The following is a 20095-nucleotide window of genomic DNA, read 5'->3' on the forward strand; positions in this document are numbered from 1 at the left end:
TAGATATGGACCAGTAGGGCCGGAAGTTAACAATAATTATATACATAATTTATTAAATTTCCCATTAATTGTATTTTATTAACATCTAACCCTACCCCAACCCTAAACCCAACCGTCAGTAAGGTAAAAACAGATCTAGATCTGGAGTCTTCTCTATTAGTATAGCTGATTAACTATGTGGATGGAGGATAACAGCCTTTTGAGCCTACCAGTAGGCGCAGAAGGCCCATACTGGCCCATATCTATCAGCTGATAGCTACTGATAACGCCTCAATCGAGTGCCAACATTCGAAGCGGGTGGGTCATACCCATATCATTTTACAATGTTAAGTCCTCATAAATCACAAGCAAGTACCTCTATCTTTATGGGGACTTTATGGGAACATTTGCAAAATACTTTCAAAATAAAGTCTTCCTCATGGACACAGTCCCTGCATGGTAACCACAGGTATTGCTATACTTGAGGATATAATTGTGCATTTGGTCCCTACACACACAAACAGTATACACACACACACACACACACACACATAATGACATTTTATTACATAATCTATCTGATAAAAAATTTAAAATAAATATTTTAAACACAGGGCGACATGGTGGCTCAGCGGTTAGCACTGTCGCCCCACAGCAAGAGGGTCACTGGTTCGAGTCCCAGCTTGGTCAGTTGGCATTTCTGTGTGGAGTTTGCATGTTCTCTCCGTGTTGGTGTGGGTTTCCTCCGGGTACTCCGGTTTCCCTCACAGTCCAAAGACATGTGGTTAGGTGAATTGAATAAATTAAATTGGCCATAGTGGATTTGTGCATGTGAGAGTGTATGGGTATTTCCCAGCACTGGGTTGCAGCTGGAAGAGCATCAGCTGGGTAAATCATATGCTGGATAAGTTGGCGGTTCATTCCGCTGTGGCGAGCCCTGGTAAATAAACGGACTAAGCCGAAGAAAAATGAATGAATGAATGTTTTAAACACATTATTAAATGGGATTTTTTCCTCACGTGGCCTGCGTAATAGTAACTACTGATTATGGTTGGGTTAAATCATTTTCATTTTTTCTTTTCTACTTTAAAAGGTCTTAAAAATCTCTTCCTGAAGGTCAATCTTTGTCCATAATTTTAATTGCTCGTTGGCTTAAACCAACATTTCTTCCAGCCCATCCTCCAGAGTCCTGCTGTTCTCAAATGCTGCAACTTAAATGTCAGGATATCAACTGCTGATATTTGCACATCCTTCCAATCAGTCAGCAAGAGAAGCTTTATGTTCAAGTCAAGGCTCTCCATTGCTAATAATGAATCATACATGCTGTTTCATACCCACCTCACCCTCCAGAAAAAAAGAAATTGAGCATCTGCTAAAAAAAAATAAGCCGGTGCACTTGATTACTTCCTTTTTCACACATCATAAGTATTTTCAGTCTTCCACACTCTATAATTAGGAACAATCATGTGCCTGTTCCTAATGCTTTATGATGGGTCTGTATTCCAGTACATTTAAACAGTTTAGGAGGAACAGCTTGTCTTAGTTCAACCTCTTGATCTGAAGGAATTACCTTCAGGAGAAATGCAGACATGATTTTATTAGATCAAATAAACTGCCCTAAGATCTTTCACACTAATCTAATTAGTATTTTTAAGTTATTTTTGTGAAGTGTGGTTTTAAAATACACAGTGCTTAATGTTTAAATGTGCAAAATGGGGATGGGCACATATACTTCAATATGGATATATTGTATGGTACTTTATACCCTTTAAAAATATTAATTTTGAGATTATTTTAATACAAAAGGCAGATTTCTGCAAAACTGTCAAGTGTTTTCAGTAGTTTTCTATGATGCTTGTCCTAAAACACCCTTGACATATTTATGTGGCCCAAGTCACGACTATAAGAAGCTGAAATAAGAATAAAAAATGTCAACATGTTTCTTTTCATGAATACCAGACTTAATTAAAATGTCAAGATGAGAACACTGCAGGGAAACGCTGCGATTGGGAAGTCTTAAATGTTCTTTACAAAATGAAACTCATTCATTTTCTTTTTGGGTTAGTCCCTTTATTCATCAGGGGTTGCCACAGCGTAATGAACCGCCAACTTATGCAGCATGTGTTTTACACAGCAGATGCACTTCTAGCTGCAACCCATCACTGGGAATCACCCATACACTATCATTCACACACATACTGTACACTTTGGCCAATTCAGCTTATTCAATTCACCTACAGCACATGTCTTTGGACTGTGTGGGAAACCGGAGCACCAGGAGGAAACCCACATGAACACGGGGAGAACATGCGAACATCACACCTTCGACCTTCTTGCTGTGAGGAGATCGTGCCACGCCACTACAAAATGTAACTTAAAAAACATATATCTATTTTTTCCTCTTTTCATGTAACCATATTAGAAAATATTTGTAAACAATTCCAGTGATTCTGGGAGCTCTTTGAGGCTTCTAAATGTTGCTGTTCTAAACATATATACAAATGAAAAACTATTGCACTGCAAAAAATGCTTTTCTTATTTAGATTTTTTGGCCTCTTTCTAGTCCAAATATCTAAATATTCTTATCTCAAGAAGCATTTTCTAGGCAAGCAAAACATATTGTCTTGTTTTTGCAAATAATATGCTAAAATAAGAGAGTTTTTCCTTAAAGCAAGCAAAATAATCTGCCCATGGGGTAAGCAAAATAATCTTGTTTTTCCTTTTGACATAAGATTATTTTGCTTACTTCAGTTTTTAGATATTTGGACTAAAAACAAGACAAAAAAAAATCTAAGTAAGAAAATCATTTTTTGCAGTATGGTCTGGAAATGGGGGGATAGCCTGTTTAAATATTAGGGGAGAATAGGTATTTACATAGATATTTAAAAAAAAAAAGGTATATTTAATTGGTTATTTGATCAATAATATCATATTTTGTCAATATTTGTAGTAATTTCATGTTTCACCAAAGAGTGAATAAATTAAACGAATAGTTCAGCCAAAACTAAAAATTCTGTCAACGTTTTCTCAGCCTTAACTTGTCACAAACCTGTTTGAGTTGTAGTATTTGTTGTTCCTGCTATGGATGCCAATGGGTACCGGTTTCCAACATTCTTTAAAATATCTTAATTTGTGTTGAACAGAAGAAAGAGTTTCAAACTGGTTTGTAACAAGTAAAGGGCCAGGAAATGCTGACAGAACTTTCATATTTTGGGGGAACTATTAGTGGTTTCAAGACTTCTGGTCTCGTTCATTTATATTCATTTTCACCTCCAAATAGCCTGTTCTGCTGCTTGATACTGCAAATTGGTATTTTCTTATTCAATTATTTCAATTTCAATGTATTTTCATGCAAACACTCAACTTGTAACGCAGTTAGTCTGACTGTTTGTTTACTGCCATCTTCCTAGGCATTTACTTACAGGCAAATGAATGGAAAGTCTTAACTCATTCATTCATTTTTTCCTCTGCTTAGTCCTTTATTTATCTGGGGTCGCCACAGCTGAATGAACCACCAGCTATTCCGGCATGTGTTTTACACAGCGGATGCCTTCTCAGCTAAAACCACGTACTGTGAAACACCCATACCTTGCGAACATAGAAAGAACCAACTCCACACAGAAATGCCAACTGGCCCAGCCGGAATTCGAACCAGCAACCTTCTTGCTGTGAGGCTTAATACAATCTTAATCACATTTCATTTTTTTAAATACAGTATATATCAATGAATCTGTCATTTTCAACACACATAGACACTGTACACAGAGAATAAATCTGTAATACATTCTTCAAGTAGCCGGTGAGAATAAATCTGAAATACACTCTTCAAGTAGCTGATGAGCAACGCGAATGATCAGTAACAATTTTCAAACAGTGTCACACTCTCTCAATTAGCCTGAATTTAATACTAAGAGCCTGGACATTTATCTTTCATATCTGAGGCACTCCAATGTTAATTTGATCTTGTGTTCATCCCGCCGAAAGACTTTCTCCCGGGCTCTAAATTTCCAGCAGGCTAAAAGAGTTCATTTGCACTATCCATTCTTCCTTTGATTTTAACAAGAGGCCTATTCCCCCTGCTAATGAAAAGCAGCGTGATCTTATCGCCGCCATACTTGACTGTGGGCATGGATGTTTGACTCATATGACTTTCGAAAATATTGCCTGAAAGGTTTCATCCTGCTCTCATCACGACCACAAAATCATTTCCCACATTCCGACTGGGTCACTATTATGCTTTTCCGCCGAGCGGTGGACGTGCTTTCACATGGATCTTTTTGAGTAATGGCTCCTTTTGTATCCCCCTCCCGTACGAGCCGGTGTTACTGCATGTAGAGCTCCAGATTCAGCTGACACTTTTACTCTGTTCTCAGTTACTGAACTCTGTAGCCCCTTCAAAGTGATTGTTGGCGACTTTTCTCCCAACTCTCCATCATGTTCAAGCAGGGAGTTATAAAACACGACCTTGTGCTCTAACATACAACTGCAACTTCCTAACAACTGAAGGAAAGTTGCCCACCAGGACCTCCAAACTAATTCGCCTAATTTCTTTATTTGTTTTTTTTTTTAGGCACAATGGAAAATTCCAGAGTCTTCATTTTCACAGCAGTCATGCAGATTCACGAACGGCAGGGTTTTATCCAAAAATTGCGGTGGTTATTTTAATAACTCACAGGTAGAAGGCAATTTTAGGCAATTGTGTTCTTCCTGGGATGTGATTTTTATAATACTCGCAAGAATTCAGAGATTCTGCAACAGCAACATGATCAAATTAGTGTTTTATGTAAATAAAGCTCAGTTCATATACTGTAGGCTTTTAAAACGTTTAAATAATAGACTGTAATAGATATGGACGTAGTATCCGTGATGTCACCCATAGGTTTCTGTTTAACGCTAAAGAAGCTACAGGAAGGCGTGGCCAACCGTCGCCATTTTATTCGCACATCATCGCACCCACCGCGGAATACCAAACAACAGCAAAGGGGCGGAGCGTGAGTGGAGCTACAGACGCCTGCTAGCATTTTTGCTTAGACAGGCTTTTCTTTGGGAGAAATGCTTCATAACTCATTACCTGAGACTTGTTTTTGTTCTGACCACATGTGCTTGGTTATACACTATATCAATAAACTGTTTAGACTTTTAAAAACACTGTTGTAATACATTGCGCCACTAAACATTGTTTTTATAACGTTTTTAACACTAAATGCAAGGCTATTTATGAAATCCAGGCAATACACTGTATGGCAATGTTTCAGATGACTGTTCTGTAGCCTACAGCTAACCAATCTGTCAGGTTCTGGAGAGCATTACAGGTCTAAAGAAAATTATAAATGATAACTGATTTTAAGTGTAACAAATACATTTATAGAAATGGTATATAAGTGTATAATTGCACTCACCTGGGAAATTGAGGCAACTTGAATAGTTTGTGAGGACAATTAAGTGCACACAGCATGCTATAGCATCTGATAATTGCAGGAAATTATTCCAAAAAGCTACTGACTGTGTAAAGACACATAAAACAAAACAAAAATACGATGTTTATGCTGAGTTCAGCGGCTAATCAGCCGGAATCAGCTGAGGTGACGAGACAGCAAGCAGCAAGACTTAGCTGTCACTCAAGTGGCCACTCACTTAATTAATTGTCGAGAAGGGTAATATTACCTTTATGAACTAAAACAATCTTTTGTAGCAGGCTGTAAACATGTTTTTATTAGCTGTAAATTTGGCCAAATTGCTGCCGAAAGTGGTGTTAGTGAGGCCAGCAGGGTGCACTCAACGTGTGGTCTCTGTGGGTCCTAATGCCCCAGTATAGTGAAGAGAATTCTATGCTGCTCAGCAAGCATCGTCTTTCGGATGAGACGTTAAACCAAGGTCCCGACTCTCTGTGGTTGTGAAAAATCCCTGGCCAAATTTTCTCACTGGCCTCCATCCATCATGGTCTCCTAACAATCCCCATATCATAATTGGCTTAATCACTCTGTCTCCTCTCCACAAATCAGCTGGTGTGTGGTCTGGGGCAATATGACTGCCGTCGCATCATCCAGGTGCGTGATGCACACTGGTGGTGGATGAGGAGATTCCCCCAACATGTCAATCACTTTAAGTGTCTAAAAAAGTGCTCTATAAATTATTATTATTAATAATTAATATTGTTAAAGTGGCAAACTTTATCATTTCTTGTGCAAATGGTTTAAATTCTATTAAAATGGCTTGAGATCCTGCAATGTGACTATTGCAAATTGGCACATTGCAATATCAATGCTGAAACGATACATGGTGCAGCCCTAATATGAATATGCAAATAAATGTGACTGGAATCTATCATTAAAATATCCCATTGTGCTGTTTGTTTGTTTTATCTTATGATTAGTGGGAAAATTTGTCATTCTTCATTTTCACAGCAGTCATCCAAATTCATCAACTGCACAATCTATCCTAAAATCCTGGTGCTTATTTTAATAGCTCACAGGTAAGCCAATTTCAGACAATTGCATTCCTACTACGATTATTTTGCTTCTGCGATACCAACATGAACTCATTAATCTTTAAGGTTTTTGTAAAAGAAATTTGGTGCTTGCACACATAAACTTTTTAAAGTTTGTATACTGAGAGGTACAACATGTTTTAATTAATCAGTTAGTAGCTTTATATATGTAGACCCAATATACACTCACTTTATTAGGTACACCTGTCCAACTGCTTGTTAACTCAAATTTCTAATCAGCCAATCACATGGCAGCAAGTCAATGCATTTAGGCATGTAGACATGGTCAGGGCGATCTGCTGCAGTTCAAACCGAGCATCAGAATGGGGAAGAAAGTGATTTAAGTGACTTTGAATGTGTCGTTAAAACCGAGGTATGCAGAAGAGCATCTCTGAATGCACAACACATCGAACCTTGAGGTGGATGGGCTATTGATTGGAAAAGCATTGCCTGGTCTGATAAGTCTTGATTTTTTCTGCAACATTCGGATGGTATGGTCAGAATTTGGCGTCAACAACATGAACGCATGGTTCAGGCTGATAGTGGTGGTGGTGGTGTAATGGTGTGGGGGATATTTTCTTGGCACACTTTGGGACTATTAGTACCAATTGAGCATCGTGTCAACACCACAACCTACCCGAGTATTGTTGCTGACCATGTCCATCCCTTTATGACAACAGTCTACCCATCTTTTGATGGCTACATCCAGCAGGATAACGGACCATGTCATATAGCGCAAATCATCTCAGACTGGTTTCTTGAACATGACAATGAGTTCACTGTACTCAAATTACCTCCACAGCCACCAGATTTCAATCCAATAGCACCTTTTGGATAGGGCGGAATGGGAGATTCGCATCATGGATGTGCAGCTGACAAATCAGTTGCATGATGCTATCATGTCACTATGAACCAAAATCTCTGAGGAATAGTTCCAGTACCTTGTTGAACCTATGCCACGAAGGATTAAGGCAGTTCTGAAGGCAAAAAGTGGTCCAACCCGATACTTGTAAGGTGTACCTAATAAAGTGGCCGGTGAGTGTATTAAGGGTTCAGTTTGGAATTACCAGGTCTTTAAATACGTGCAGATATTTTGAATCCTTTATTTAAGCAAAAATACAGATTCTGTATTGCAAAAAAAGTATTGATTATTTAATTGTGTTTATTTGTAACCATAAACAGTATATACCATATATTTAACACAAACAGGTCAAGCCTTCACATTTAAAATGTATATTATTTCAACAGCCCATTAATTAAATCCAATTATTAAATCAATCAATTAAATTTATTAGCACACATAACACATTTTGATGTTTTACTGTTAAGTACATATTACCATGGTAACCCAAATAGCTTTTTTTCCTTTTACATACGCCCATCTTGACAGACTTATAAATAAATTAGGCATTATAAAAATGCATTATTCAAAGTTTCAACATCATTTAAAGATAAACGAGTTCTGCTCTGGGGCTGTTGCTGAATACTGAACTCTGTGACCTTTAGAAGCAATCCAAACATTTCAGTAATTCGGCTCACAGCTGTATTTTAGAGGACAGATGACTTGCAAAAAAAAGCTCTAAAGCTGTACATATAGACAGAAATAAAATAGCTATATTGGACATTGTACACTTTAGTGACTGTCATAACCAAATACATTCACCGGCCACTTTATTAGGTACACCTTACTAGTAACAAGTTGTACCTAATAAAGTGGACGGTGAGTGTATAAATGTGTATGCGTGTCAGAAAACTAATAGAGTACATTTAAAATGACAGAATATGCAAAGGGTGTAGTATTTTGATATGAAATTACGCAATTTAATTTTCATGTAAGCGTTTAATTTGCTTTGATGAGCAGAGCTCGTGTTTACATACGTTCTGCCATAACTTGTGGAAATTTTTGTTTGATGTTATAATGGGCAACATATGGTGTTTGCTCAAATGGTCAAGTTAGTATGCATGGATCTGTTTGGACTGTTGGCAAGCCATACATGCCATGCACGATTACATGAAGCAGACTGATGTGTTTTTGCTGTCGTATTTCAACACAGAAATAAGATATTTATTTCTTAAAACACTCACAAATACAATCATAAAACGTGCACGTCTGAATACAGCTACAACATGCATTTCAAGGCATGCATTTTTAGCACAGAATTAATGACGACCAAATCTAGGTCAGAATGGAAGTTACGTTTCTGAATAATGAATATGTAAACGAGATCGCTTAATAAAAATCTAATATGCTGCAAAAAGTTGCTTTAGCATGAAAGTGTCTGGATATGACATGCAGAGGCAAATGCGATCGTATTAGACAATGATGAGCAAAACCAAAGATGACAGAACTCGGTAGAGATGATTGTTTTCATATTCAGAATTGCCTTAAGGGAAAGTACTTTTATTTTATAATGCGCTCATTAATTCCCCAGCCCTGTGATATTAGTTTAGCTTTATTAAGGAGTTCTGTTGCATCTCAAAGACAGGAATAGTTCCTAGTACATATCGTAAATGATTCACAAGTCATAAAATATGAATGCCTAGGTTAAAGCCAAGCCACAAACACGCAGATGAAGACCACTAGACTGAAATATCGAAGTGTATTGCTTTGCAGACTGAAGGATGTGATGAATTGTAAGCTTGTCTGTGAGTGTGTTTTAACACAGTGTCATGCTTAGCCTTATGTATACAGTAAATGAGCTGTAGGTCTGTTTTGGCATATGTAGTTAACTACACATTATGTATAAACTGTAGGTGGTATAAAAGAAGTTATGGTAAATATTACTTGCATGGCAATTCATTCGTGTGTATCAATCGGAGTACTTGTCTCAACTCTTATTTAATGATTTATGAGTCATACCAGAACTTTTCACAGAAATCTATATATCCCAGAGAATATGTTCTCTGAAATAAATGAAAAGATGGACCGAGAGTCTGTGAAATGAAATAAAAGACCTCAGAAAAGCACATTTATCTGTGTAGATTTTTCATTTAATATTTGTTACGGGTTTTGTGACAAACAATTAATGAGGAGTTCTGAATTGCGTCACGTTGAATAGTTTCCCTCAAAAGTGTCAAACTTAAAGGCATAGTTCATCATTAACTCAAGCAGTTTCAAATCTGTATGAATGTCTTTGTTCTGTTGAGCATTAAAGAATATGTTTGAAGAATATACAGCGGGGATCAAAATTAGAGGATTTTTTTCCTGACTAACCGCATCTGTTTAATGTTTAGAATTTTTTTTTTTTCATATTTATTTTGTGTTGTCACTTTTCACTTTATGTACACTGGAAGCTTCTGTAGCCAAAACAAATTCCTTGTGTGTGTGAAGCACACTTGGCAATAAAACTGATTCTGAAGGACTGTTTTTCAGAAGTATTTTTCGTTACCATGCTACACTGTAACAAAAATTGTATACTACTTGACTTTTTTTTATTAGTTTTAAGGGATTTCAACTAATTGTTTAAAATATTACAGTATTACAATAGTTTTATACTATAGTTTTCATCTCCTGGTAGGAGGAAAGTCTTTACCCCAGTTGGAGGAGTTCAAGTATCTTGGGGTTTTGTTCATGAGTGAAGGAAGGATGGAACGTGAGATTGACTGGCGGATTGGTGCAGCGGCAGCAGTAATGCGGTCAATGTACCGGTCTGTTGTGGTAAAGAAGGATCTGAGCTGAAAGGCAAAGCTCTCGATTTACCGTTTAATCTAAGCTCCTACTCTCACCTATGGTCATGAGCTTTCCGGCCCCGAAAAGCAGTTGAAAATGAATGAATGAATGAATGAATGAATGAATGATTGATTGAGTTTTAGACAGTTTTGACTGATGTAAGCTAAGACAATTAGAAAAAGCTATTTTTATTCAACTAAAAAATTAAGACATAACAGTGTAGAATAGTGTTTTACAAAATAACCAAAGCAGCTCCACTAACACACAGTGGACAGCAGATCAAAAAATATAGAAAGGCAATCATGTTAGCACACAGAAACATTAAAACTACATTTTCTGAAGATTACAGGTTTAAATTAGGACTCTGGGCTGGCCATTCCATTATAGTTTTTAGCCTTAAGAACTGATTTAGCTTTTTTGCTGTGTGACGAGGCTCATTGTAGTGCATAAAAAAGTGCTGGTTGATTGAGTGATGAACGCAGAGAAGGAATCTAATGTTGCTGAATATACAGCAACATTAGAGGATTTTTAAATACACATTGCTTTTTTTCTAAATACTTTTATTTCCATTCTACACAGTAACAAAAATTCTATACTACTTGACTTATTTTTTATTAGTTTTAAGGGGTTTCAACTAAATTGTTTATAATATTACAATATTACAATAATTACAATAGTTTTAGACAAATGTGACTGGTGTAAGCTGAGACGAGTAAAAAAAGGTATTTCTATTTAACTAAAAATTAAGACATAACAGTGTAGAACCATGTTTTACAAAATAACCACAGAACCTCCACAAACACACAGTAGACAACAGATCAAAAATGATAGAAAAACAACCATTTTAGCAGACAGAAATATTAAAACCGCATTTTCTGAAGATTACAGGTTTACATCAGGACTCTGGCCTGGCCATTTCATCATAGTTTTTACCTTCGACAACTGATTAAGCTGTTTTGCTGTGTGATGAGGCTCATTGTCCTGCATAAAAATTGCTGGCTGATTAAGTGATGAATGCAGAGAAGGAATCTAATGCTGCTCAAGGAGCTTCTGATAAATATTGCATTCAGTCTGCCATGTAGCATTATATAAGACCAAACACCTGCTGTTCAAAGCATCCCCAAACTATAACACTCCACCTCCACCTATACTGACTTCTGCACGCACTATTAGGTTCAGTCTATTCCCAGTTTCATGATGAGCATAATGTTTCCCATCAGAGCCAAATAAACGGAAGAGCTTTTATCACTAAAGTGAGCTTCAGACCAGCTCTCGGTTTGCACAACATGTTCATCAGCAAAGGATAATCTAGTAATTCGAGTCTTTCTACTAATGAAGGTTTGATCATTGCAGAGCTTGAAGTTATTTTATCGAACATTTGACACACTGTTTGTCAAGATACAGATCCTTACACTTCTCAGAGATCATTGAAATAATTATGATGAGGACGTAAACTGAAGCCTGAAGCACACTGATGTCAATAAGTCGCAAAACACTTATTTAAACACACTTTAAAACTTTGAAATGCTTTTTTGTTTAGGTCAAATGCAGGAATAAAATCCATATCCACAACATCTTCACTCAGTTCATGATAATACATTTCAAATAATATTTTAAAATACATCTTGATTACTTTTGAAAGCTGATATTAAGATTTAAACCACCGATTCAAATATTCCAAGTATAATCATTATGCATTTAAGCCTTATTAAACCTTGCTTTAGCTGCAAAGGGAATTAATTGAAGAAGGGAAACCCAATCTGACATGTGCAAACAAAAAAAGGCAGTCGGTTTGAGCCTCATTCTCATATCCATTACTGTAACACACAATAGGGACAGTATTTTTCCCTCCAATTTCAGAACCATAAACCAATTCAACGGTTTGCTGATGCAATCCACAGCACTGCGTATGTTGAAATTTCCCCCCCGGTCACATGATCTGACCGCCACAGTCTGCAAGCTTCCCTTCTATTTTTTCGCATCATTGTCTCATAGTCCTTCTCCTCGGATAAGCCGATATTCTCATCCAGACCGTTTCACATGGCTGGAACAATTATCGTTAATGCATCATCATAACTAGGGGCACACAAAGCAGAAGGCGCTGCCAATATCGCTCGTCTGGCAGGGCGGAAACATGCCCTCGCATTGCTTTCATCTCTGCATGCATCGTGATTCATAATTCATTATTTGTAAGAATGAATAGGGGGGTAAAAAAAACAAGTTATCTCAGCTGTGCGATTCATTTAGGCATGAAAAGCAACTAAACATTAAGGTCTTGTGCATTAAGCCAAAAAAGTAAGGGAGAGATTTGTGCCACCTATTCTATATTTAAGCACAAAGACATGAACTCTGATGAACTGATCAACTCATTAACTATTAAAAATACTTTTTAATTTGTGCATACACCATTCATGCTAATCAATCTTATAAAATTATTTACAGGATGATTTTGAAACATAACATCTGAAATGATTTAGTAAACATAATGTAGAAAAATTGGAATTGCACTCATTTTTCCTTATAATGCGATACTCTTAGCCTTAAAGGTCTAAAAATTCATGTTTTTTTAGATGTTAGTATCAGTATAAGGATATCTATGAGAATATGGGTATCTTCCCATAAAAAAAGGAAAACTAAGAAAACAATCTTTTTTTGCTTTTTCTTTCGCTCACAAAAAAAAGAAAAAAAAAAAAAAACAGATTTTGGCTCGATTTTCATTTTTTAGTTTAGGGTAGGAAAATGGCTAAACGACTTTAAAATTCATTATACACATGTAGATGGTGCAGAAATGCCTTTTTTCCTCTGATTAGTCAACCAAGTCTGAACCTCAAAATAATAGACCTTTGCGAATCATCATCCAGGCTTTTAATTATTATTATTTAATTATATATATATATAAACTACGTTTACATATTCTATCATTTGATCAGTTAGCAGGCTTACATTCATTGTGTATGCATAAATTAAATAAAAATGTAAATTAGCTGTTTTATTACACATTTGTCATTAAAATAAGGTCATATATTGCTGAAAACGTCTTGCTGCTGTGCACCTGATGCTGAGCAAAGATAGAAATTTCCGAGCAGCACCTGGTTTGCATGACTGCTTCCGAACAAGGCCTTCTTAATAAAAAATAAATAATAATAATAATAATAATAATAATAATAATAATAATAATAATAATAATAATATGCCTATAGTTCGCCACCAAAATTCTTGCTGCTGTGCACCTGATGCTGAGCAAAGATAACCATTTCCGAGCAGCACCTGGTTTGCATGATTGTTTCAGAGCTACTGTGTATAACTACTGTAATATTAATATTAATTAATATTGTTTACTACTAATTCCCAGAGATGGGTTGTGGCTGGAAGGGCATCCGCTGCGTAAAAACGTGCTGGATAAGTTGCCGGTTCATTCTGCTGTGGCGACCCCGGATTAATAAATGGACTAAGCCGAAAAGAAAATGAATGAATGAATACTACTTTTTATTAGTTGTTTGCAGGTCCAGAATAAGAACACATTGGGTTCAACATTGTGTACCATTTACAATGGGTTAAACAAAGGGTGTTTTTACTTTATTTCCTCTTATTTATATATATATATATATATATATATATATATATATATATATATATATATATATATATATATATATATATATATATATATATATATATATATATATATATATATATATTATTACTATGAGGCTGATGTCACCAAAGTTGTTTGTACTTTTTCCTACCCTAAATTATAAAAACAAAAATCGAACCAAAATCAAAAAAAATTTTTTTTGTGAGCAAAAGAAAAACCAAAAAACAGCCATTTTCTTAGTTTAGTTCTTAGTTAAGAAATGGACGGAAGACACCCTGATTTACTCAATTCCTGGAGGGCCACAGCTCTGCAGATTTTAGCTTCAACCACCTCCAACTCACACCTGCTTAATAGTTTCTAATAGTCTTGAAAACCTTGATTAGTTGGATCAGCTGTGTTTGATTAGGGTTAGAGCAAAACTATGCACTATAGCTTCTGACATGTCCCACCCCTTTAAGATAGTTTTCATTTGCATTTCATTTGATGCGCTTAATCTCAATCAGGTAGAGTTGTGAATAAAAAATGCTATTGCTGTTTTTTTAATAAAGGGGAGGAGCTACTATATGTCCCACCCTGTTCTGATGTTTCAGTTGAGATTACGTCAAAATTTGGACCTTGAACACACAATGAGTACATTTACATGGACACCAATAATCAGATTTTTTGATTCATTTAATGCGTTTAAGGTCATAATCGAACTAAACAGAAATCAGATTAAGACATGTGGAATATGCCAATTTTAATTGCATTATTGAAGTGCATTACAGACATGTAAACACCTTAATCAAACTATTACCATCATGTAGGTCTTTTCTCAGCATTTTGCGACAGGATAGTCTATACACACACAGCTGTTTGACATTATTCTCTGCACCTATCAAGTTAGTAAAGGACCACAGACACATGCACTGCGAAATGCAGAGTTTTTTTCCATTAAAACTACACTCTTCCAGCAGTTCATACTCGCATCCAATATCTAGCTTGTCATGTGAGGCATGCATGAAATGTTCCTGAATGAAAGTGAAAGTGCCTAACTGCAGATAAAGTCGACAAATTACAAATGAAATGTGGATAGCGCAGTGGCAATGACGTTCATCGAAATATGTGCTATAACATGTAAAACGGGATCATGAAAGGAATATTCAAAAAGCAGCTCATGTAAAGACCTTAATTATATTATTGTCTTATTCAAATTAAGGCAAATCATTCGATTACTGATATCCATTTAAACGTAGCCAGTGATGTGTGAAAAAATGAAAATGCTGATCTGTATTAGTTTGTGCAGGAGGAGGCTTGACCTTGGATAACTGTCAAAAATAGCACCAAATTTAATTAAGAAAAGTACAAGCTGTTGTTTTAGACTTATTTGTCCTTGAAAAACAATCCAATCAACCAATCAACAACCTGACTTTAAGGGTTTTTTAATTAGGTATTATTAGATAGCCCTCAGTTTTCTACATTTACGTGATCCCTGCTGGCAAACTGAGTCAGAATGTGAACAGGCTAATAGCAACCTACAGTCATTCAATCATTCACTCATTTTCTTTTCGGCTTAGTCCCTTTATTAATCAAGGGTTGCCACAGTGGAATAAACCGCCAAGTCATCCAGCATATGATGCCCTTCCAGCTGCAACCCAACAATGGGAAACACCCATACACTCTTGCATTCACACACATACACTACGGCCAATGTAGCTTATTCAATTCACCTATAGCATCTGTCTTTGGACTGTGTGGTAAACCGAAGCACCCGGAGGAAATCCACATGAACACAGGGAGAACATGCACACAGAACTCCACACAGAAATGCCAACTGACTCAGCCAGGGCTCGAAGCAGCAACCTTCTTGCTGTGAGGCGATCGTGTTACCCACTGTGCCACCGTGACGCCTCAACCTACAGTCATATTAACTAAATCTTACTTTTTGGTTGAATTTGAAGTTTTCACAAAACGTTGTTCATATCTAGTGATCATGATAGCAATCATACATCTCAAAGACAACTACCACACATTATCATGTTATTTCTGGTACAGACATTTAAATAGCAGAAATACTAGCGTAAAAGTTAAGGAACAAGCACTTATGTCTATGGTGGTACATCTTGTACTTGTATAAATTGTAATAAGTGTCCTTTTACTCTAGGAGATGGCAACAACTGTTAAAAATTAAACAAAGAAATTGACAATTATTTTTCTAAGAGATTCAGTCTCAAATGCTGATCAATCAAATAGTAAAAAGTTCAATTATTGTTATTCAAATGAATACATACAATGTAAAAAAGTGCACATTTTTGGAAATTGAGATTTATACATCATTTGAAAGCTGAAAAAATTACATTATACATAATATTGATATATACTTTGTCAGGAAAGGACAACATTAGGCTGATATACAATTATTTGATAATAAAAATAAAATAAAATAAAATAAAAAACCTGAGGTTTAAACAAATTTAAATATTCAGAAAATTGTCATTTAAATTGTCCAAATTAAGTTCTTTTAGCAGTGCTGAGTTCTGATATTTACATACATACATACATACATACATACATACATACATACATACATATATATATATATATATATATATATATATATATATATACATATATAAATGTCTTTATAAAGCATGCGTTTACTATTCTAATGATTTTTTGCCGTATTTTTGGCAATAATCCAAAATATTCCCGCTTAAATTAAGATTTATTTGGTCCTGGATCACAAATACAAAACTAGATTTGTTCAATAAACTTTCGGTCAAAAACCTGGAGTAAATTCTGCTATTTTGGTGTACATTCCTAAACTGGTTTTGTTATTAAACATTCAGAAGATTTTAGCTGCATATTCATGTTAAAAATCACAAAAACTGATATTGGAACTTTTTTTAAAGTAAAAATCACACATTTACTGCATGTCTGATATGTGGTTCACGTGCTATAACAGATGTTAATGTAATTACATATGTGAAGCTCTTGGAATTCAATCTGCGAGTTAAAAACAATAATTCTTACAGTCTTATATAATTCATAAATAATCTAATATCATCTAAAATGGCATATAAACGCATCCTCTTCATTTCAGAAGACTACTATGTAAAATCCAATCCAGCTCTGCCAAACTTGAAGGCAGTGGATTGGTTAAACTGACTGCTGTTCCAGGATCAGCAACACAAAAGATGCTGATCTCCTACACTGTCTTTTGTTATGCGAAAAACAGCAGTTATTTCATTGTGATTCTGCATGGACAGAATGATGATGCCATGATAGAATGATAGAATGTCGATGTCCCTCGTCCCTGCAGAGTTTTAAAACTAAAATAACTTTCGGTTTTGGCCACTTTAAATGCTGACAGCAGGACCTGGGTTGTTCAATAATTCAATGGAAACCTTTTTGTCCTCTTTGGAGCAGACAGACAACATCCGAAGACAGAGACATTCACTCACAGAAGGCCTGCATTACTTAAATTGCACAAAATGATAGTTATGAAGTTGTGCTGTGCATCAGGTTGCGGAGCATTAAGCATCATTACGCTTTCTTTTTTAGAATCTAAGTCAATCACACAGTTATTTGAGTGATATTGGGCCACGATCTGCACAGCCTTAAATTAAATATGGAGAGAGAGAGCAAAAGCTTTTCGAAAAAGCACTTAATAAAAGACCATTCTTCATTCCATCTGAGGATGACACTAAAAACCGTCATAAAAAAAGCTTATAATCTTAAAACATTTTCAGAGAATGTCTTGGAAAGTAAATGAAGGTAAAGAAGAAAAATCAATGTGATTTTTCAGTACAAAATTACAAGCCATTTTACTGCATACTTTAAACACAGATTTATAAAACGGTGCAAAAAGCAAAATCCTTTCAAAATGAGGAGAAACATACAATTTAAACAAGCATTTTCAAACATAAGAGGAAATTAAGAAAATAATTAATAAAACTTTCCTATGAAATTTGAATTCTTTTTAACTGTTCCCCCCAAACATAATAGTTTTAATAACTCATATAAAATGACTAATTTATTTTGGCTTTGCCATGATGACAATGCACAATATTTTTCTACTTATTTTGCAATATACTATTTTTCAGTTTAAAAAGAAATGTTGAAGGCTTAACTAAATTATTATGTTTACTAGGCAAGTTAGGATAATTAGGCAATATTATCATTAATATTATTAATTCTATTTTGATTATTATCATTATTATTACCATTCTGATTTGTCCTTTTCCTGTTCTCTCCCCATTATTATTAGTAGTATTTAAACCATTATTTAGGTTGTAGTAGTAATAGTCGTTGTACTAAGAGTTTTAGTAGTAGTAATAGTAGTCATTGTACTAAGAGTTGTAGTGGTAGTAATTGTACTAAGAGTTGTAGTAGTGGTAGTAGTAGTAATTGTACTATGAGTTGTAGTAGTCGTTGTTGTTGTTGTTGATGTAGTAGTTGTAGTAGTAGTCATTGTACTATTAGTTGTAGTAGTAGTAGTAGTCGTCATTGTACTAATAGTTGTAGTAGTAGTAATGTACTAAGAGTTGTAGTAGTAGTCGTCATTGTTGATGTAGTAGTAATAGTAATAGTAGTAGTAGTAGTAGTAGTAGTAGTAGAAGTCATTGTACTAAGAGTTGTAGTAGTAGTAATTGTACAAATAGTTGTAGTAGTAGTCGTCGTTGTTGATGTAGTAGTAGTCATTGTACTAATAGTTGTAGTAGTAATAGTAGTAGTCGTCATTGTTAATGCTGTAGTAGTGGTAGTAGTAGTAGTCATTGTAATAAGAGTTGTAGTAGTAGTAGTCATTGTACTAAGAGATGTAGTAGTAGTAGTAGTAGTCGTTGTACTAAGAGATGTAGTAGTAGTAATTGTGCTAAAAGTTGTAGTAGTAGTCTTTGTATAAATAGTTGTAGTAGTAGTAGTAGTAGTAACTGTACTAAGAGTTGTAGTAGTAGTAGTCGTTGTTGTTGATGTTGTAGTAGTAGTCATTGTACTAATAGTTGTAGTAGTAGTAGTAGCCATCGTTGTTGATGTAGTAATAGTAGTAGTAGTTGTTGTTGTTTTTGCAGCAGTAGTTGTTGTTGCAGCAGTAGTCGTAGTAGTAGTGGTAATAATTGTTGTAGTAGTCATTGTAGTGACAGTAGTAGTAGTAGCAGTAGATGCTGTAGTAGTAGTTGATGTTGGTGTAATTGTTGTTATCAATCTTTCCTGTGATTATTACTATCAATACATTATTATTTTTGTCTTTTTTACTGTCATTATTACTATCATCGCATTACTATCATTGTTGTCAATCCCTACCACTGATTGGTTTTGTCCTAACCTGTAATACTATGCTTTCTACTGTTATGCATGTTGTGTGTATATTTAGATATTTTTGTTATATATTTATGTACTTTGGCCAGCCCACTCATTACATTTACATGCACACACACATACACACAAACACACACCTGCTTTTATCTGACTATTTTTGTTTGTTTTTAGCTTCGTTTTACCCTCTCCATTTGTGTGTGTTTCAATGTAATTTATGTACCCCTTTGCATAATAAATAAATAAATAAATAAATGATAATTATACATGTTATTGAATAACAGTGGTTTGTTCTGTAGCCAATCAAAAAATATATATTTCTTAATGAGGCTAATAAAAATGTCCTAAAATATGTAAAAACTGCTTTTATTCCAGGCATACTCAAAGACTTTCCTCAGAATAAAATAAAATATTATAGGAAATGCTGTGAAAATGTCCTTGCTCTGTTAAACATCACTTGGAAAATATTTGAAAAAATATATACAAATTTCTCAAGGGGGCTATTAATTGTATACACACTTTCAAATCATTCTCAATATTTTCTCAACATTGTGCGCTTCATATTTCTATGCAGTATAAAAGATAACTTAACTTATGTAAAGCTATATAAAGAAGCCAGTATATGTGTTTACACAAAGCTCTCAATTAGCTATAATGCAAACCAGCCTGAAAATGTATCTGCAATAAACTTCGAAGGGTAAATAATAACGAAGGGAACTATACAAACCACCAACTGCTCAATTAAAGCAGTTCTCGGGAAAAAAAGCAGACACATGAGATTCTGTCCTATATTTAACCGCTAACAATCATACTGACGCATCGCTATGCGGCCCGCCTGTTATTTGTGCTAATTGTTAATGTGCTTCTCGGGTGACAATGCATCTAAAATATGTTTGATTCAAAGTGTGTGTGAGTTGGAACAATCTGGATGTGAAATATTCAGCTGGCACAATCAGTGTGTGATGCGGTGCGGGCTGCAATTATCTGTGTTTGAGAAGCTTAAACAGGGATGATAGATATATGCTAGTAATTTTCTCTAAATGCTTATTAAATATTCCTCGTGAAAGAT

At 35.2% G+C, this 20095-nt stretch overlaps 1 protein-coding gene across 1 annotated transcript in view; it reads right to left on the bottom strand.

Moving 5' to 3' along the window:
* adgrb3 (adhesion G protein-coupled receptor B3) overlaps positions 1–20095 on the bottom strand; it is a 368994-nt gene that overhangs the window by 288305 nt on the left and 60594 nt on the right. The window lies entirely within an intron of this gene.

Source organism: Danio aesculapii, chromosome 13 (assembly GCF_903798145.1).
Source record: "Danio aesculapii chromosome 13, fDanAes4.1, whole genome shotgun sequence".
Classification (NCBI taxonomy): Eukaryota; Metazoa; Chordata; class Actinopteri; order Cypriniformes; family Danionidae; genus Danio; species Danio aesculapii.